The 22,525-nt window shown below is 38.7% G+C and overlaps 2 protein-coding genes across 3 annotated transcripts in view; one reads left to right on the top strand and one right to left on the bottom strand.

Annotated features, from left to right (window-relative positions):
- Positions 1-22,525, bottom strand: part of LOC132849175 (protein zyg-11 homolog) — a 93,588-nt gene that overhangs the window by 19,111 nt on the left and 51,952 nt on the right. The window lies entirely within an intron of this gene.
- The window catches only part of LOC132849168 (NACHT, LRR and PYD domains-containing protein 12-like), a 43,557-nt gene continuing 33,042 nt past the window's right edge, over positions 12,011-22,525 (top strand). The window contains exon 1 of the mRNA XM_060875407.1: positions 12,011-12,114. The gene's annotated coding sequence lies outside the window, so the exon portion shown is untranslated. The remainder of the gene's footprint in view (positions 12,115-22,525) is intronic.

Genomic DNA, 22,525 nt, shown 5'->3' with positions numbered 1-22,525 from the left:
TGTTGCTTGGTATTTTGTTTTCATCTTTACTGCTTGCACTTGAGATACTTCTTCTCTGACAATTTTAATTTGCTTCTGTGACGGTTCAAACTGCTGGGCGATTTCAATTGCTTTTGGTAGCGTTAAATCTTCCCCTTTGTCTAACAGTCTCTCTTGCATGCGCTTTTCTCTGACACCCGCGATTATTGCATCGATTAACATATCATCTGGATCACCAAACTCGCAATCCATGAGCAGGAGTCTCAAATCCTTCACAAAGTGATCAAAACCTTCCGTGACTCCTTGTTTTCTTTGCTTAAAACGGTGTCTGGCTATTCGGGTCATCTTCCTCACCTTCGCCCCAGTGTAGCGTCTTATATATCTCTCTGCCCTGCTCACCGATCCACGTGCCTAGCCAGCCTGCACACTGCTTAGCTGTTTTCTCCGATAGCGGGCCGTCAAAGACGAATGTGACGTGGCTCCGAAATCTTTCAAACTCTTGGAACAAATCTGGAGCATCCCAGTCGATCTTAGATTGATCAAACTGTGATGATGTCATACTTTGTTTATTATCTCTTCATTTTCATCTACAATTGTCTCTGCTTTTTCATCAGCTGTTACGCCTTTAAAATATTCAGCACGAGTTCGCGGCTTCACGCTGTTGCTCAATTTACAGGTCCGCGAAGCGGATCCCGCTTATTATATTGCTACCTACCAAATAAATCGATAATTTAACACAAAATGATGATTTAAAAAGAAGTTTATTGATTTAAAAACAATTGTATTGTTTCCGCTAAAGAAAATAGTGCGCTCCGTCTCTACGGTTAGAATCCTGTGTCCATGGCAACGCTCTGTTTTTCATGGCAACGGTGTGTTATAGTTCGCAGCGGTCTGTTATCAAGAAATAAAATAGTCTGTGTGCAGAAAGAATTCGTCCACACACCGCTCAAATAAATAAATAAATAAAAACTCCTGAGCGCAAGTCCACCCCTGGTCTAGGCAGCTTTTTGTGTTAAATTATATTTCCTGTCGCTGCGCAGGCTCTTTTATTGTACATGACAGCTTATGTCCCGATGACCGGTCTTTGCATTACGATTAAAAGCAGTATCAATAAAGTAAAAAATGTGATGTGCGGTCAAGTTCGAGTGTATGCACTGTTTAAACGAGTGTTCTCAACTTCTCACTGATACTTTTGTGATTCGCGGAGTTTTGACAAGTTTTATAGCCTTAATATTGTTTCTTATTCAAAAGTGGTGACAGAAAAAACTCAGCACCCCCCAACCTGAAACCTCTTCCCACCCCCCTGTCACAATCACATCATAATCGTAATTAATAATTAGGCTTAAAAACAAATGTATATGTAAGGGAATCAAGTTTAATAATTACATGTAATATTGCTCCAAATATCATCAATAATGGTGTGTGCAATACCATGTATAACTTGCATTAAGTCGGTAATTTTTATTTTTTAAGTCAGTTATTTATTTCCACTATAACTCTTGTGTTCCTGATATTATTGCATTTAATGCCTTGTTGTATTAATTCTTACAATAGACTCCAGATGTGGTCAAGCTACAATTTTTTGACTAAAACTAGACTAAAATTAAAAGTCTTTTAGTCGACTAAAACTTGACTAAGATACCTTGAGTTTTCTTTTGACTAAAACTAGACTAAAATGACGAGAGTTTTAGTCGACTAAAACTAAGACTAACAAAAAAGATATGTGAATGACTAAATATGACTAAAACTAACAAGTACATTTGGCACAAGACTAAGACTAAATTAAAAATAGGTGACGAAATTAACACTATACTGCAGTGCATATACAAAGTAGGAGGAGTCATAGCATCAACTATGGAGGCCTGAGTGGCTCTTAAAGAAACACTGCCAAAATGACAATACATTACACAGTTCACTCGCAGTTTCTTTTTCCTCCGTCCGGGAAAACTAGCAGTAAATCCGCTGAAAACGTTTGATGTTTGTGTTGTAATAAAAGTTGCCCGTGAGGCGGCGCCATTTCCCACGATGAGCTCTGTGTGTGTCATCTCCGTGTTCACAGTGAAAAACACTCTAAAATAACTCAAAATCACCCAAAACATTAAATAAGTTCAGTACAAAGGTTAAATAAAGTCTTTCAAGACGCTTTGTCTGGTTTTTGCTCACAATCACTGATATATTTGATCAGAATCTTTCTGCTACATCTTCTCTCTCTCTGTGTTCCCGCTCTAGTGGCTGACGTCATCCACTCTCCAGATTGGACGGTCGGCAGTGAAACTCCACCTCACATTCTCTTAAAGGAACATTACTTAACTATGTCCATGTCTTACATTCACAACATATGAAAACAAGCAGAAAAGAAAACATACTCTATAATACGGAAGCGTATTGCATTCACTTGAGTAAAAAAAATCTAATGTTTTTCTGAATTAACAACTAGGGATGAGCGAGTACAGCATTATCTGTATCCGTATCTGTTAACCATATGAATTATCTGTATCCGTATCCGTACTCGGAGTGGGCGGGGCTTGTCTTGAAATAGGCGGGGCTTTAACCGGTAATAATTAATTTGTAATATTTATAACATATATTTAAGCTTACTACCTTTATGTTTTTATGAAATACAGCAAAAACGTGTCAGACACTCAGTGTCTGGTTACTGGTTAGAGACAGCTGAAGGTTTAAAAAAAGAAAAAAAATCTCCGACAGGCAGAGACGCAATGCGAGTCGCATTCTACCGAGCAAGCACCACGTCTGAACGAACCCACGTTTACCAGAACTCTACTGGTTAGTAAGTACGTATTATTAACCTTACAACCCGAAGTAAAAAGCTGAAGAAACCCTAGACGTTAACGGAAAAGACCCGCGAACCCGAGTGACTGAGGGAGAGACAGAGAGCTGTTCTGTGTGTGACTGTGAGTGAGCAGAGCGAGACACAGCAACACAATACATCTGTATGTGTGTAGGAGAGGGGCGCTGTGACTAGCCTATCACTGTAGGGGAGGGGCGCTGTGACTAGCCTATCACTGTAGGGGAGGGGCGCTGTGACTAGCCTATCACTGTAGGGGAGGGGCGCTGTGACTAGCCTATCACTGTAGGGGAGGGGCGCTGTGACTAGCCTATCACTTTAGGGGAGGGGCGCTGTGACTAGCCTATCACTGTAGGGGAGGGGCGCTGTGACTAGCCTATCACAGAACTCTGACACAATCAGCTACCCAATGATGATTTTCATTCAATCCGAGCACAGATATTGACTCGTATTACTCGTATAATACTCGTACTCGGCAGAAGTGCTTTATCAGTACCGGATACTCGTTTCAGCCGAGTATCCGGCTCATCTCTATTAACGACTTAATTATCTCAGAATTATGAGAATTTTTCAGGAAAAAAAATTTTTGCTCTGTTTTTCTGAATTAACGACTTAATTATCTCAAAATTATGAGAATTTTTCAGGAAAAAATTTTTTTGCTCTGTTTTTCTGAATTAACGACTTAATGTGGATTGCATGGAAGTAAACATGTCCCACGTTTCAAGTTTAATCAGTTGAACCGATATGGTATGTTTCACGGATATAAGATGCATTCAGGCTGGCTATGCGGTGACACAAGAGACAATCAGGCAATTGTTGAAAATACTGGATCCCCATGGAGTGCAACTGAGGCGCTGGAATCGTCTTCGGCGACGTTTGTATCATAATCCAGGCCCGAACTTTTTATGGCATGTTGATTCATATGATAAACTCAAACCATATGGGATCTGCATCAATGGTGCAATACCCACCATGACGCAGAGATATTGGAGATGCAAAATTGCGAACGGATTTTTGATATCTCAAACACTGTTGCCATGGCATCGTGTCAAAGTTTACTTTTATTTCAGGCATATTTAAGGCTTTTGGCGTGCTTAGGTTAACTTGAAATTTGACACATACATCCCATTTGTCGGCTCTTAAGTGGCTCACTAGCACCGTTTGTCTAAAATGTGGGGTTTCATTTACCTACAGTCCCCAAATGGGTCAGTAACAACATAAAATAGTCCAGTGATATTTACCCACTTGATGCACTTGCCCACCGTGCATTGTTTTCTGGGAGGCACCATAGAGCGATAAACAAACGTGCGAGGGCCTGCCATCACTGCTTGCAGCTATATTTTCTTATTGTAATCACTCTGGGTTACACAAGGCACAAGCAGCAGTAATAGTACTGTGGCCAGTTCTAAAACCAGATTGAATATTGTGTGGCCAGTGGTATAAATCATTTTTTGCCTTTAATTTTCACTGTGCTGAGATTGTGTGTGTGGCTCTTTAAGAGGTCGCCGGTTTGGGCTTGCGAGATTTCCCTTCCACATGCACGAGAATAGAACGGCCATTTTCTTGAGAACTCTGTGGAGCAGTCGCATGCTGCGTGTTATGTTAACATCGAGGGGAATTTATTCTAAAAGTGGTGCTGTTCCTCCTGTTGAGGTCGGTTCGAGTATAATCTGCGGGATCCTCGTGTCACGTGCAAATACAAGTTTCAGTGTAAGTTCAGTGCTTATATTATTTATGTGATTGTCTGAAAGTGTTTAAGTGCTGTAAATACTGTTAAACCTCTTGTTTTAATGTTTAACAGTGTATTTGTGTTTCTTTTATCTCTTTTGTACCATAGCACTACCGTATTTTATTCACTTTATTTCCTTTATTGCATTCTTGCTTATTTTTGTTTTGTTATATTTTCTGAGCCTGTGGGTCCAACAAATTGAGTGAGAGGTCTTGTTAAACAATCCCTTAGATTGTGTACGTTCATACAGCCTCATTAACACTCAAGATGTCTTTTGATGGTTATTCAAGTGTAATTCATCGAGTGTGCATCTCGTGCTGGGATTCTAACCAGTGTTTGTTTATGGCAAATCGATGTTAATAACTGATTTTGTACACTACATTTTGGTGAAACATTATTTTGTAATAGTTTATTCTCTTTCATCTATTTTTGTTTACTGATGTTCCCACCGACCGCTGTAAACTGAAAATAAAACAAAAGCAGCAGTCAGATAAACCCTGTTATAACAGTTTAGCTATTCTGTTGCCGTGTGTTTCTTTCTTTACCACCCGGTTACATTTTTGGTACCAGGAGTGGGGTTATCTGACGGTCGGGAACAGTATAGTGTAGATCGCATCATTGGTTTGTTTTGTTTAAAAAAACAAAGAAAAACTTGAGTTGCAGGACTCGCAGTGGGAGTGGTCAGCTGTGTGGTGTTTGTCCAGCTGCTGGAGACGTCGGCCGAGGGTTTGAGGCCAAGGGACGGGTAAACTGGAGGAAGAGGAGACATCGCTAGCTGCTACTGACCTGCGAGTGTGGTTGCGGATCGGGAACCAGGGACGGGTGTTTGGCAGTGGACAAGAGTGTTATCTGCACATTACAGACAGTATGTCCTTTGAACTGGGAAACAAAGAGATTCTCACAAAGACTTTGTGTTGATTGAAAAGACGTTTAAGCATGTCGCAGCCGGAGGAAGGGGCTGGGATAGCACATGGTGCTGCTAGTGGGGAGGGGGTGGGTAATGTGCAAGAACAGATACAAGAGCTCAGTAGGAAGCATGCTGAAGCTATGGCAGCTATAGCCAACCTGAGTAGAGAACCAACTAGGTCCTATTTATATGTGCCCAGAGAGCGCCACATTCAGCCTTTTAGTGGCGATCTATGCAAAGATGGTAGAAATGTGGATGAGTTTATTGAAGAGGTGGAAAGAGTGCTGCTTGTGAGAAATCAAACACCTGAGGATCAAGCTGATTTTGTTCTTTCTCTGCTAAAAGATGCTGCTGTAGAAGAGGTTAGGTTAAGGCAAGGGTTGTAGCCTCCACGAACAGAGGACATTTTTTTGTATTTAAGATCGGCCTTTAGAGAAATACGCAGTCCAGCTCAGCTGCTACAGACATTCTACACTCGCAGACAGCTGGAGGGTGAAGACCTCCGTACATACTCTCATGCCCTTTCACAGATGTTGAATATTATTTCAAGGCAGTCCTCTAATGCTATCGCCAATGCTGGCCTGGCACTTCGAGACCAGTTCATTGAGGGAGTCAGAGATGTAACACTCCGAAGGGAGCTTCGTAGGTTGGTAAGGGACAAACCACAGTCTACTTTGATCGAAGTAAGGGATGAGGCATTAATGTGGTCTCTTGAAGATAGCAAACCGCGTGCTAGTAAAGTAGCCAGTAATTGTAGCGTAAACTCTGAGGCTACAGAAGCTCAGTGTGCGGCTATGGGGATGCCTGTAGCGAGCTCTGTAACACTTGATGACGTTCTGAAAGTGGTAGCGGAGCAGGGCCAAGCCATAGGGGAGTTAACTCAAGCTGTTCAGAGGCTGACTCTACAATACCCTAAGCTGGAGTCTTTTAAGTTTCCTAAGTCTACAATGCAGCCTAGATTTTCTGATGATGGCTAACCTATTTGTTTCAAATGTAATGGTGTCGGACACATTGCAAGAAACTGTGTAAGAAAAAACAAACAAGCTGTCAAGGACGATGAGCCATCTTCCTCACAGCCGGGAAATGCACACCCTCGGTCGCTATGAGCCAGGCGATGCGGGGGCAAGCAATAGGCTCAACTCATCTTGACTCAAATCGTGATCGGTTACTCAAACATGCTGTGGGGAAGTGTCCCGTGGTTGACCTGAAAATTGGAGGTGTGACGGTGTCATGTTTGCTTGATACCGGAAGTCAGGTCAGTACAATTACCGATTACAATTACCGCAGGTGAAGATAAGGATATGCTTTCTACATCTGGTTGGTTAAGAATTACTGCTGCTAATGGATTAGGCATCCCATATTTGGGTTATCTAGAACTACCAGTTGAAACTATGGGTATCACCCTGCCTGAGTGTGGGTTCCTGGTGGTAACAGATGTACAAAATTCATCTGCTGTGCCAGCACTCATCGGCATGAACATTATAAGCAGGTGTAGGCAATTAGTGCACGCTGAGTTTGACACCACCCTGGGTGGGGAGTTAGAGTCTGACTGGAGAGAAGTTTTCCAGCAAATGCAAAGTGTCAGTCAAGCTAAGAAACAGATTGTTGCACATGTCGCTGGGAAGGAGACAGTGCATATTCCCGCTTGGTCAGTGTCGACGTTGACAGTCCGTGGGAAGGGGAATAGGTGTCCAGGGGGTTCGTCTCACCTGTTGTTGGAGCCTGGGAAGTTTCCCCTCCCCAAGGGGCTGATAGTGGTACCTTCTCTTGTTTCCACTTCAGCACCACTATTTCCGGTGCGAGTTGTGAATCTCTCTACTGAGGATATATGGCTGCAGCCTTGCGCCCGCCTGGGTATCCTCTCTCCTGTTGAATCATTATGTTCTGGAGATGGTTGTGAGGTAAAGTTCAAGCGAGTCGAAGCTGGGGTGGAGGAGATTACTGTTAGCACAGAGGAGAGGCAGATGTTAGCAGAGGGCTCATCAGACTTACTTACTGAGCTGAGTTTGGGTGGAACTGCTGAGCAGCAGGCTGAACTCAAAAAGTTGTTACTGAGGTACATGGATGTGTTTGCGGTAAGTGATGAGGAATTAGGGTTTTCCGACAAAGTGCAGCACGGGATCCATTTGGTCGATGATGTACCGATAGCACAGCCATACCGTCGCATTCCACCTACTCAATAAGGGGAAGTCAGGGAACACATCACTAAGCTACTCCAAAAAGGGGTCATTAAGCCTAGTAGTAGTCCATACGCATCACCCATAGTACTTGTGCGGAAAACTTGAGATTGTGCGTGGACTATAGACACTTAAATGCCAAAACGAAGCGAGATGCTTTCCCCTTACCCTGCATTGATGAGAGTTTTGATGCGTTGCAGGGTGCGAAATTTTTCTCAACCATCGACTTGGCTAGCGGGTACCATCAGATAGCCGTGCGAAAACAAGACCAACCTAAAACCACGTTCACCACCCCGTTTGGGATATTTGAATACTCCCGTATGCCTTTTGGTGTGTGTAATGGGCCGTCCACATTCCAACGCCTTATGCAGTTCGTAATGGGGGATTTAGTATTTCAGACTCTGCTGGTTTATTTGGACGATATCCTTGTCTATTCATCTACATTCCAGGAGCATCTCAATAGACTGGAGGTGGTTTTCGGCAGGCTAAGGGAGGCGGGACTTAAGGTTAAGCCTGATAATTGTAGTTTTCTCCAAGAACAGGTGAAGTTCTTAGGTCATCAGATCTCTGCCCAAGGAATTGGAACCGATCCAGGAAAGAGGCTGTAAGAAATTGGGAGACGCCAAATTGGGAGACGCCAAGTTCCGTGAAAGAACTGAGGTCCTTCCTAGGGTTCTGTAGCTACTACAGAAAATTTATTGAAGGGTTTTTTTGCAATTGTTTAAAATATTATCAAATAAGAACTGTCAGGATTGAGAGTTTGTAAATCGGACAGTAATTGTTTAGCTCTGAGGGGTCCCCACCTTTAAATAAGGGGAGAACATAAGCAGCTTTTCAGATTTGGGAATTGAATTGAACATAAGACTCAAATTAAAAATGTGAGTAATAAGCTCAGCAATAACATCTACTGCCACCTTTAGGAGATAAGGATCCAGATTGTCAGGACCTGCAGATTTTTTGTGGTCAATGCCTTTCAGAGCTTCACTAACTTTCACAACTGAAATAGTATTAAAACCAAACAAATCCAGATTTCTATCAGTTGCAGTGGTGACAGGTGCATTTACATTTGAACTGTCAAATGCAGACCCAGGACAGATAAAGTGTTTATTTAACTGACTGATCATAGCAGCTTTATCCTTTATTTCATCCGAGCCAACCAGAAGGTGTTCATGGAGGCTTGAAGCAACATGTGTACATGACATAGATTTAATTATGTTCCAAAATTTGGAGGGGTTATTTAGATTCTGTGTAACTGTCTTCAGATAAAACTCTGATTTGGAATTTCTTATCATCAAGGTGGACTTGTTCCTTAGGGTCCTAAACGTAGTCCAATCAGCAGAGGAGTTTGAAAATCTAGCTTGGGCCCACGATTTATATCTTAAATGAATTAACTCTGCGAGACTGTCTGAGAACCAGGGATTTTCCCTACCACTGATCCTAAACTTTTTAATGGGAACATGTTTATTTGAGATAGACAGAAAAATTGAGTGAAAATATTCCCATGCCAATTCAACATCCGGAATCAGAGTTACTCTGTTAAGATCACTATTATATACAGTAAATAACACAGGAAAACCTGATATTGAAAACCTTTAAAATATCTTTTAAAAATGAACCAGGGTTTTACTTTGGGAATTTTTGTATTCCTGACACAAGCAATTGCACAATGATCGCTAACATCATTGCAAAATATGCCAGTTGAGGTGTATTTCTGAGATGTATTTGTTATAATTAAATCAAGCAAAGTAGATTTATGGTGTGCTTTAGGATTTGGCCTTGTTGGAGCATTAATGAGTTGTACTAGGTTTAATGAATCGCACAGTTCTTTAAAACAATCTGACATCACTGAAAGCCAGTCCCAATTTAGATCACCCATAAGGATGAATTCAGAGTCATTTAACTCATGTAAAATATCTGAAATAGTTTTTAAAGCAACCTTTGCGGTAGACGGGAGTCTATAGCAACCAACAACAGTGATGTAAGAATCCTTTGATACGCCTACTTTGATAGCCAAGACCTCAAACTGTTTAGCTTTAGTAATTGACATAGTTACAGAGTTAATAATGCTTGGATTTGACATACATGGCAACCCCTCCTCCTTTACCCAACCGATCAGTTCTATAGACTTTATAACCATCAATAAAAATTAAATCATCAGTTGCAGATTTCTTAAGCCAAGTTTCTGATAGAACCATTACATCAGCGTTTGTCGTATTTGACAGATCTTGATCATATCCATTTTAGGGACCAGACTAACATTTAAATGTATGAAACCAAGGCCTGATCGATCTCCTGATTTTGAACTTCTAGTTCATGGCACAAAAGAATATTCATGGCCAGACTTGCTTGGACAGGACTTTTATGAGTGATAGATTGAGGGTTCGGTATAAGCCTCCCATAGAAAAGCACACTGCTGATCTACAGTGTAAGTTTATTTACAGGGTGATAGCTACAGACAGACATGTGGCATACCTCAGGTTGTATTTTCCATAGCAACAGTCACGCGCCAGTTTGTAAGGCACTGAGCTGAGTGAGGTTAAAATGTGAATTCAGCAATTTTGACTGTAAAAAGATTGAAATAATCAGTCGTACTAAAAATGTATAATTTTATTTGGAGGCACAAAGCCCATTAAATTAAAAAAGCAGACATTAATAAATCCTATGAACAAGGTGGTTTGAATGTAATTGAATTTGATAACATGAATCTTTTGTTAAATCTTAAATAGTTAAAAATGTTTTTGTGTAAAGAAGAAAGTTTTTGGTTTACAGTCCCCTCAGTTCTGTTTCAAGAATTTGGTGGAATTCATTTTTCTCAAATGTAATTTTGATTTATCCAAACTCTCGGTGAAACTATGAACATTCCATCAACAAGTACTTTTATTTTGGAAATTGGCATATACACATAATTTTACACCTCATAATGCTTCGATTTTGAACAACAAATACATATTGCACAGGAACAAATCTTTATGCTACTGTATAAGAACTGGCTAAGCAGAAGTATATGGTCAGTGAGAGATCTAATGGATGAGAAGCGGAACATTTTAGACTATAATGCCTTTACACTGAAGCATGGCTTTACCTGTCACCCGAAAGAGTTCTTCACTGTCATTAATGCAATACCTTCTGGCATAAAAATGCTGATGAGAGGCGCCCTTTCTTATGCTAAAGTTAGTCCAGTTCTTCCAGCTTTAAACTTCGGAGATATTCATTTTAAAAGTGATACTTGTACTAACAAGTATATAAGACATGTCGTTTTAAAACCCTGTTACCCCTGTCAAGTTAAAAGAAACAAATTAGATCACATGTTTGATAAGAATACTGTAAAATATCTTAGAACTGCTTATTTAAGTTTTCCTGCTCCTCCTAAAGCAAAAGAAACACACTTCAAAATGTTAAATGAGATTGATCCTTCAAACAAATTCCCAAATCAAAAATTTAATATAGAAATTGTCCCCTGTTCCTTCTGTGAGAGCCATTCTGAAGACACGGATCATATCTTTTCTTTATGCTATTTCTCCAAACACTTCTGGATATTAATTCAGGGCTGGTTGTTAGAAAAAAAGGTGGTTGCTGATAGTTTTGTTTTTTCTTTATTCATATTTTATTTGGAATACCCAAAGACTGCTGTGTAAATTCTTTTTTGCTTAATAATATTGTTATTTTAGCAAAATATTTCATCCATAAATGTAGATTCTTTAACCACTTATTATCTTCAAAAATTAATTAAAATGTTTTCCCAAAGCCCTTAATAAGATGCGAGGTCAGAGTTCTAAGAAGCTGCTATATCGTTTGACATCATTTGATTTATTGTGATACTGCCCTTAATTCTTTTTGTTTTTCTTTTCTTTTCTTTTACGCTCTATTTAAGTTCATGTGTTATTTTTTCAAATGTCTATTTATTTATTTGTTTATTTATTTTTATTTTCTTTTCTAAATAATCTATTACTTATTCTGTGTTAAGCCTGTCATTTCTTCTATTTACTCTTGTAGAATGATTACTTGCCTTTGTTCTTTATATACTTTTGTATTCAATAAAAAAAAAGGAGTATTTGTTATTGTACTGCAGGCCACACTGTCTGCGCATGTGTAACCGGTGTTAAAAAAAGATGTGTATTCTTTTATTTATTTTTAATTCACGCAAAATCCTTGATTTTGGTTGAGATCAATAACGATGTAATGGAAAAATAAAAAGGAAAAAGGGAGCAGTAAAGTTATTTTATTTCTTTAAGTTTTGTGAGCGTTTCGTCTGTGGCTTTTTGTTTTTGTTATTTCTGATACAGTATAATAAGTAATTGAGTTCTTCTAGATAATTTACATATGGTATTTGTTATTGTTATCTTTTATATCTATATATTGTTATTGTGAAATACAATGTCTAAAGCACAGCCATTGAATCAGCAGGACGTCTCTGGTCTCTTATTTTACATCGCACAAGAACACAACGCAGAACGGTAGCCAGATACGATACAGAAGTAGTTCGACAGTGGACTACAGGCTATAACACCATCGTAAGGTGAGGACTTCTACACGTTTAAATCCTTTATACATCGATATTTTCATACGAATATAAAATACGATAAGGAACAACGCGTCTGTTGAGTGTAAACGATGATGGAGCGATTCTTACCCAAACAATACAGCGCTAGCTGACGGGTCTCGTGGTTGTGTTTCGTATTGACAAGTAGTGCACTAGGTAGGTCGCTAGAACGCTGTATGTCCACTACAAATCAAGGGCGCTTAAATAGGGAGGATGGAGCGGTTTGAGCTTCGGCCCTAGGCGGCTAATTCCGTTATGTTTTTTGCTATCTACATCATATAAACGACATGAACTGTATTTTTATATTTAGCTTTGTTTATTATTATTATTTCCTCTGTTCATCTCGAAAACTAGCTTTAGCATTAGCTCACCGTAGCTCTTCCTTGTTAGCTATATGTACAACTGTTATTAGTTAAACTGCGTAACGACACTTCACTTTTATTCCCACACGTGGATTTAATAGATTTTAATAAGAAGGATTATAATAGGGGTATTTTTAACATACAGCTATTTAAAACCACGGTTGTCGCTACATAATGTCGTGTATGTATAGAGTTACAAAGGGGCGCAAAGTTTCCGGTAAACTTACTGAAACTTTCAACGGGAACTTAATCTTCAACTTGAACTTGATTTATGGGAATTATTTGGTAATCTATGGAAATGTATATAAACTATATCATATACAAATATAAATAAACATGTTGTTTGGTCATAAGCAGACATGAATGTAGACCAGAGGAAGTTCTAGACCTTCTTTAGGGTGTCTCCAGCCCCCTGTCTGTGATCTCAGTCACCATAAAACTATAAGTATCATTTTTACTTTCAGAAATAAACAATAAAAATGACGTTAAAATGCAGGACGTGTCGTCGATGGGAAAGAAAATTATTTATCAGTTTGATCCAAGAGCGATTTGCTTTTACGCGCGTGCGTTGTAGTCTTTTAAAAGTGCGTCACCATCTGTGTGCTTTATTAGAACGGAGAAGCACAGGGACGCCCGTTCAATACTAAATAAAAATAACATTTATTGATTTGGTCTTTGTGAATATTAGTTTATTAATGACTGCATTCATTAGACACACTGTTTGTAGAGAATGTACACACACATGAACTGATCTGATTCAAGACTGACATCATTACATCATGCATAAAATTTTGGTGTCCACTTTTGTCATTTTAAATAATCCCATAACTTTTGGCTTACTGTGTAGTCATATAATATATAATATAAAACTCTTCTTGTTTTAAATTCTCACTGAGGGCTAAAACCCCTAAAGATGAAGTCCTAGAACCGCCCCTGATGCAAGGTAATACACATTTTAAAAATGACGTCAAGGACTGATTTAATTGTAAGTAGAACTTTAATTGATTCTTTCATTGAGTAACACAAAAGCATAATAAACATTATGCTTGTAATAAACATATTTCCCTATGATTGCTGTAAAATGAAAGCATCCCCCAACCTTTTCCCTTCTAAAAAAGTCCCAATCAAAATGTAAAATGAAATAATAATAATAATAATAATAAAAATAATACGTTTATTTTATATAGCGCTTTTCAACAATCTCAAGGACGCTTTACATGATGTGATATACAATCAAACAGAATTAAGAGTTATAGTAAACATCACTATACGTATACAACATACACATACACCATAGAAAAGGAAACAAAACATCAAAACATCCCAATCAACAAATGTACATTAGAGCAACAAACATTCTAGTAGAAAATACAGAAGAGAAAAATAGAGAACACAAAACCATGTCAATGGACTTGAGAATTTGAATAACAGGAAGTGAAAAGATAAGTTTTCAGATTAGTTTTGAAATCCTGTAAAGACGCCAAGTCTCGAATGCTCTGGGGGAGAGAATTCTAGAGGCTGGGAGCCGCAATACCAAAGGCTATGGTTCCTATAACGAGGAACCTCTAATAAATTAGAGACAGAGGACCTAAGTGCAGTGGCAGGGGTATATGTGTGAATGAGATCTGTGATATATTGTGGACAGGAGCGATGGAGAGCTTTAAATGTAGTGAGGAGAACTTTATATTGATTGTGGAAACTAATTGGGAACCAGTGTAAACTGTATAAGATGGGGGTTATGTGGGAGGATTTCTTTGTGTGTGTTAACACTCTTGCTGCTGAATTCTGGATATATTGTAGTTTCTTTAAAGAAGTTGATGGTAAACCATAAAAAAGTGCATTACAGTAATCTAGACGGGAGGTAATGAAAGCATGGACAAAGGTCTCAGCATCATTGATATTTATACTTGGGCGTAAACGGGCAATATTTCGTAGATGAAAGAAGGCAGATTTCGTGAGAGATGAGATGTGAGAGGAGAAAGACAGAGAAGAAACACTATGCCCAGGTTTTTGATAGTGGTTGAGGGTTTTACATGACAGCCAGCGATATTAATTTTATCAATATTAAGAGATGAAGTACATTTAGGAGGGCCAACTAAGAGCAGATCTGTTTTATTTGTATTTAGTTTGAGGAAGTTCTTGGTCATCCATATGTTTATTTCATTGATACAAGAAGTTATAACATCTATGGGAAAGGGATCAGTGTGTTTAAAGCTCATGTGTAGTTGTGTGTCATCCGCGTATAAGTGATAACTAAGCCCATGACGACGGATAATGTGATCTAATGGAAGCATGTAAATAATAAAAAGTAAAGGCCCAAGAACAGATCCCTGAGGAACACCATATGTGACTGGAGCAAGAGTCGACTTTGCTTGTTTTATAGATATGTAGTCTGACGATCAGATAGGTATGAAATAAACCATGACAAAACGGTGCCAGAGTCGCCCAGAGCGTCAAATGCCAAAGAGATGTCGAGGAGAATCAAGAAACAAACCGAACCACGATCAACAGCCATGAGTAAATCATTAACCACCCTAAGTAATGCTTTCTCAGTACTGTAATGAGTGCGAAACCCAGATTGAAAAGTTTCATAAAAGCTATGCTGTGACAAGAAGTTGTGAAGTTGAGCGGCAAAGACTTTTTCAAGTAGCTTCGAAAGGAATGGGAGATGGGAAATGGGTCTATCATTAGTCAACACAGAGGGGTCCAGGTCTGGTTTCTTTAGAATAGGGGTTACTAATGCAGCTTTTAACTCTTGTGGAACAATAACTGAGCTGAGTAGCTGTGAGATTAAATTTGTTATAGGACCGGAAATAACAGAGGTGCATTTTTTTAAGTAAGTTTGTAGGGGCTGGATCCAGAGGACACATGGAAGGATTAGACTTCTCTATTAATTCAGAGATATATGGGTGGTTGACATGACATGTGATTTTAATGTAACATAGTGTAAATACTCACTAAAATGTGTTTTTTCTTACAACAATCATATGTAAATGAAGCAAATTACTGTATTTTATGTTGTAGTTTTACATTTGGATGAAAAAATATTTTTTGTTCCTGTTTATTTAAAGGCCTTTATGCCAAATGTCCTGCGGTGTGACTGTAACATAAATGAGACATGAAATATAAACAGCTATAAAATAAACCAGCAACATTTGGAATAATTCATAAGAGCTTTGGCATTATTTTACAAATATTAACTTAATAAAAAAAAAAGGTTTTTACATACAAAACCAATATACAGGAATATTTACAACAAGCAAAATTAATAACATAAATGCCGTCCTGTGGCGTGACATGGAAGTCATGTGGTGTGACATCACTTTAAATGCAACTAAATGCCTTAATTCGATTTTTATCATGATGTAGCTTTCAAAGCACTGCGTAAAACTCATTTTACGAAATATTTCTATGCGAGTGAGTGAGAAAAGAAGGTGCAAGTAAGGAGTGGAACTGAAAAACAGTTGTGAAAAATAACTGTATGTTGAATTTCAATGATGATTTTTAGAAAAGGCTTCTTAAACTTTAACATATGTGATTTGCAGTTGAAATCAGTAATATCTGTATATTTTCTCTTTACTGTAGTAGTGTTAATTTTGTCAGACGAGACGAAATATGTTCGTCAACAACCTTTTTTTTCATGACTAAGACGAGACGATGACGAGACTGCACCACTGTCCAAAAACACTGACTAAGACTAAATTAACATGCATTATTGTTGACGAAAAAAGACAAGACGAAAATGTTTTGTATAAAATAAAAACTAAGATAAAATCTCTCTTCATTTTCGTCTACAATTGTCTCTGCTTTTTCATCAGCTGTTACGCCTTTAAAATATTCAGCACGAGTTCGCGGCTTAGCTGTTGCTCAAGTTACAGGTTTGTGAAGCGGATCCCGCTTATTATATTGTTACCTACCAAATAAATCGATAATTTGACTCAAAATGATGATTTAAAAAGGAGTTTATTGATTTAAAAACAATTGTATTGTTTCCGCTAAAGAAAATAGTGCGCTCCGTCTCTACGGTGAGAATCCTGTGTGTCCATGGCAACGCTCTGTTTTTCATGGCAACGGTGTGTTATAGTTCGCAGCGGTCTGTTATCAAGAAATAAAATAGTGTGTGCGTAGAAAGAATTCGTCCACACACCGCTCAAAAAATAAATAAATAAATAAATAAATAAATAAAATCTCCTGAGCACAAGTCCACCCCTGGTCTAGTCAGGCTTTTTGTGTTAAATTATATTTCCTGTCGCTGCACAGGCTCTTTTATTGTACATGACAGCTTATGTCCCGATGACCGGTCTTTGCATTACGATTAAAAGCAGTATCAATAAAGTAAAAAATGTGATGTGCGGTCAAGTTCGAGTGTATGCACTGTTTAAACGAGTGTTCTCAACTTCTCACTGATACTTTTGTGATTCGCGGAGTTTTGACAAGTTTTATAGTCTAGATATTGTTTCTTAATCAAAATTGGTGACAGAAAAATCTCTTTACCCCCAACCTGAAACCTCTTCCCACCCCCCTGTCACAATCACATCATAATCAAAATGAATAATTAGGCTTAAAAGCAAATGTATATGTAAGGGAATCAAGTTTAATAATTACATGTAATATTGCTCCAAATATCATCAATAATGGTGTGTGCAATACCATGTATAACTTGCATTAACTTGGTAATTTATATATATATATGTATATATCCCTACAGTTTTGATCTTAGGCTTTTCATTAAATAATTTATTTCCACTATAACACTTGTGTTCCTGATTATTATTGCATTTAATGAGGCCTCGTTTTATTTATTCTTACAATAGATTCCAGCTGTGGTCAAGCTACAATTTTTTGACTAAAACTAGACTAAAATTAAAAGACTTTTAGTCAACTAAAACTTGACTAAGATACCTTGAGTTTTCTTTTGACTAAAACTAGACTAAAATGACGAGACTTTTAGTCGACTAAAACTAAGACTAACAAAAAAGATATGAGAATGACTAAATATGACTAAAACTAACAAGGACATTTGGCACAAGACTAAGACTAAGACTAAATTAAAAATAGGTGACGAAATTAACACTATACTGTAGTGTACTGTGTACAGTGTACTGTAGGACATTTTACATCTGTTGCTGTGAAAAAGGCTTAGAAAATAGCATAAAGAAGGGGAAATTCTATAAAACAGTAACAGTACAGTAACAGTAACAGTAACTTCAGCCTTTGAACATTATAATTTCATATATTTTGTTTGAAAAATATTTATTTTGTTTGTCAAATATATATTATGTTTGTCATATAGGGGAAAAAAAAACTGTTTCACCTCTATTTGTCAAGTGCCCATATATAGAGGTGGGAGGGACAAAGTTATCAAAGGTATGTTGAGTAGAAACTGAACCAAATTCATCAGATGGGGTAGGGGGTATGCTCGGCTAGAGGTGAAGTGATTATAGATTGATTTTATTTTGAAAAGATTGCAAAAATAACTCAGTGCTCTTCTAAGCTATCGATGTCAGGTGGAGGTGGATGGGTGAGTTTCTTAACTTTGGAAAACAGTGTTTTAAGGCCGAGATGTAGCCGTATTAATAAGGCCAGAGTAGTATAAATGAATTGCACGGTTAAACCAGTTTTCTTATAAAGACGCTCAAGGCGTCGACCAGTAGCCTTCATAATACGAAGGGCAGGTGTGAACCTGGGAGATGTACGCAAAGGAGATACTTGTCTTGTTTTAATAGGGACATGCATATCTAAAGCTGTTGTAGCCGACATGTTATATTTAGCTAGAATGTCCATTGGTCTAGCATCTTCAGGGTTAGGGTTAGGTCTCAATGGCTTCTTCCTGGACCTCATCAACATCCTCCATGTCCACTTCCCCAACATCTGACTCATCTTCATCTTCGGTGTCACTGTCTAGCCTTGTTGATGATGGCTCTTTGTCAGGTTCAAAGAGCCGTAGGTTTGCCCAGATGGCCACCAGTTTTTCAACCCTTGCATTTGGTGAGGAACCAACTACTGATGTGCATATGAAATCTCAATCTAATAATTCTATGACAACCCTAGCCTTAACCAATTCCTCATTAATCACTGAGCTAATACAAAAATCTAACTCCTCATCATGTACTCTTGATCCTGCACCTACTTTCCTGCTAAAAGACTGTACATCGGCGATTTCTGCCCCCATCTCCCACCTTATTAATATGTCATTTATCTCCTCTACTGTACCTGTGTCACTTAAGACTGCTGCTGTTACTCCCATACTTAAAAAGACTAATCTGGACCTGGCAGACTTATCCAACTACCGCCCTATTTCCAACCTTCCATTTGTATCAAAGATTATGGAAAAGGCTGTGGCCTCTCAGCTGCAGTCATTCCTAGCTGGTAACAACCTCTTTGATATTTTTCAATTTGCCTTCCGCCAACAGCATAGCACGGAGACCGCGCTAGTAAAGGTTGTTAATGATCTTTTACTCACTGGAGACTCAGGTAGTCTCTCTATACTTCTGTTATTAGACCTCAGCTCTGCCTTTGATACTGTCTGTCATAAGATATTACTTTCCCGCTTAGCAGAATTTGGCATATCAGGCTCTGCACTATCCTGGTTTTCTTCTTATCTCACGGGCAGGCAATATCACATCTCCATACACAATTCCAAATCTCCTACTGTCTTACTTAAACAAGGTGTCCCACAGGGCTCTGTTCTTGGCCCACTTCTATTCATTCTGTACATTCAGCCGCTTGGCAACATCATTCGTCAACATGGTTTTAGCTATCATTGTTATGCTGATGATATTCAGTTATATACTGTTATATATACTGCCTGTCAACCAGATTCTGTTAATGTAAAATCCTCACTCTCCTCTTGTGTTAGCGAGTTAAAACTATGGCTACACTCATTTTCTTAGCCTGAATCTGGGTAAAACCGACATTCTGATAACTAATCTAGATGCTACTACGATTTTCCCCTCAGCTACTGTTAGAAATTTAGGTATCATATTCGACCCCTCACTATCCTTTGATGCCCATATTCGCAGCATATTCGCAATACTCTTCTATCGGTTTTAGGATTCTCGGGCTGCTGGTCACCCTTTCCCAGAACATATCATTCAACAGGATTTTTTTGATGGGACTTTCAATGGCTGCAGTCTGGAATATGGCCATCTCTTGCAAAGACCCCTTCCCTCTAGCATGATGACAACCCCACCCCATCGAATGATGCTCGGAGCTTCAGTGTGGTGTTCTTGTTTTTTTCTTTTTGCTTAGAGAAGTAGATTGCTGAAGCTACCTGTTTGCCTTTCACATATTTCACTACTTGTTTTGCTATCTTGTAAAGTATGTCCATTGTCTTCAGTGCCATGATGTCCTTAAGGAGAAGATTAAGAGTATGGGCAGCACAGCCAATTGTTGTTATGTGAGGGTATGTCTCCTCCATGTGTGCCCAAGCAACCTTCATGTTCGCAGCATTGTCAGTTACTAGTCCAAAAACCTTCTCAGATCCAAGGTCACTAATGACTGCTTTCTGACCGGTGTGTCTGACCAGCGTGAAGTTGGCCCCCCACCCAATGCAAAATGTCAGCAAAACAGTCTAATTCGTTTGCGCTTCGTTTTTGCTGGTTTGTGCTGCAAAATTTTCGTTTGTGCTGCTTTGGTTTTTTAGATATTAAAAGAATTATATCTAAATTCAACAAAAATAGTCTTCTTCGTTTGTGCTCCGTTTGTGCTGGTAAAACTTTTATTTGTGCTGTTTCGGTTTATTAAATATTAAACATTTTATTAGGTGGTCACTCTAAGGTCACTCAGCCCCCCACCACCTGCTCCAAATTCAACAAAAACGGTCTCTTTTTTTGTGCTCTGTTTGTGCTGGTGTTTTAATATTGAACATTTAAGGTGGGTAAACAATGCTGGTATTACAATACTAATAGAGTAAAATAGATCATTTAGCTGGTCGCAAATTTATGATTTATGAGCAGTGACTATTTTATTTCAGGTTTGTCATGTTTTAATAGAACGACAACTCAACTGTCAAGACTATTAAACAATTCAGTAAACAATTATCTTTACTTCCCTGGTCTCCCCTGACTTTTTATTTAATTTATAAGGCTTATCTGCTACACCAGTGGTCTTCACTATTTTTTTCATGTGAGCCACACTGATAGGACAAAGTCAATAGGAGAGCCACTTTCACCGCAAAGTATGCCAAGTTATTCAGTCTTAAATAGCTTATCTGCTTAAATACAATGTACAATATTGCAATACAATAATTACTTAAAATCATTCTTTATTATGCACCGGTCAAATTGGTAACTGACACAAGATGATTTCTCTTAATGCTAATAAGCAGGATTAACTTAATGCTGAGATGAGCGGAAGCATGCATGCATTTCTTTAACTTTTCTCATGTTGTATTTGTAACTGGTTGTTGCGATCCTTGTGAGGCATGCAAGATGTTTGTTGGTGAGGTGGTTTCTGTGTTTCCTCTTTATAGTGTTCATAGTTGAGAATATTGACTCACAAGTGTAGGTGCTTACAAAGAAGGACATCACTTTTTGCACAAGTGGCTTTAAGGTGGGAAAATCTTCTTCAGACACCAAACTCCAGAAGTTACCAACACCTGCTCGTTCATCTTTGAGAATGTCTTTTGTCTGCAGTTCTATGATTTCACTTTCTATAGCAGCACGCTGAGCAGGGCAGAGCAGAGTGATGGAGCGAGAGATGACACATCCACGTGGAAGGGATTTTCAACAAAGTTAAAAATGTCCTTGTGTTCATTCACATCCTTGAATCTGGATTCAAATTCCCCTGTTAGCTCTTCCAAAGCATTCACAAATTCTCTGTGGCTGAAGTGCTGCTTCAGAGATGGGTCATTTGTGGTGACAGCTCTGAGTTTTGGAAAGTGAGTGAATTCTCTTTCAGGTATGTACAGAGCAGTTATTTTGTTCTGAAATGCTCTGACTGCATTCAGCATTTTGTTTGGAAGCTTATCTTTCCCTTGAAGTTGCAAGTTGAGAGTGTTCATATGGTAGGTGATGTCAGTCAGAAAGGCCAGCTTTGTGATCCAGCATGGGTCTTCCAGCTCTGGCTCTGGTTTTGCTTTGCTGCCCAGGAAAGAACAAATCTCAGGGAGGATGCTCAGAAAACGTTCAAGAACTTTTCCACGAGATAACCACCTTACTTCACTGTGCATCAGTAAATCACCATATTTTGTGTCATAGTCTTCAATTAACTGTCGGAACTGTCTGTGGTTCAGCGGTCTGGACACTATGAAGTTTTCCACACGAACAACTGTTTGCATCACATTTTGAAATGTATTATTTCTCAGTTTTGACAAGAGTGACTCCTGATGTATGATGCAATGGAAACTGATAAAGTTGGGTATTTCTTCTTTTTTTTTCATGAGCCCAACTAGCCCCTTCTCCTTTCCTTGCATGCTAGGGGCTCCATCTGTACACACACTTGCTAGACCTGACCAACTGAGATTTTTTTTCTTCAAAAAATTCCAGAAGTGCATTCAGAATATCCTCACCTCTGGTTTGGGCGATAAGTGGAAGTAAGCAAAGCATTTCTTCTCTGAAAGAATTTTCTTTAGGGAACGTCACCCAAACACACTGAGCTACATCTGTCATATCGGTGCTTTCATCCACTGCGATGCTGAAACACGGTGCTGCTGACACATCTGCACAGAAAGACTCACATCTTTGCCAATGTTTTCAATCCGCCTCATTATGGTGGAATCAGATAATTGCAATCCTCTTATTTGCTTTACAATTGCATCTTTATTATCAAACAATATTTCTGCTGAAGCCGAAAAGCAATCTTTCACAACTTCTGCGTCGGAGAAGGGTTTTTTCCCTCGAGCTAAAATCCATGCAATCTCAAAAGATGCCTCAGTTAAACGCTCAACTGTTGAAGTTGTCCGGTGAATGAGCCTTTGTTGTTCAGAAAGAGAGGAAGAAAGCTGCTCTGTTTTTCTTGTTCTTATTTCACTTACAGGCGGGTAACTTTTATTGAAATTAGGATGCGTTGTTTGAAAATGCCGC

Source organism: Tachysurus vachellii, chromosome 7 (assembly GCF_030014155.1).
Source record: "Tachysurus vachellii isolate PV-2020 chromosome 7, HZAU_Pvac_v1, whole genome shotgun sequence".
NCBI lineage: Eukaryota > Metazoa > Chordata > Actinopteri > Siluriformes > Bagridae > Tachysurus > Tachysurus vachellii.
This window is presented reverse-complemented; position numbering and strand designations above follow the sequence as displayed.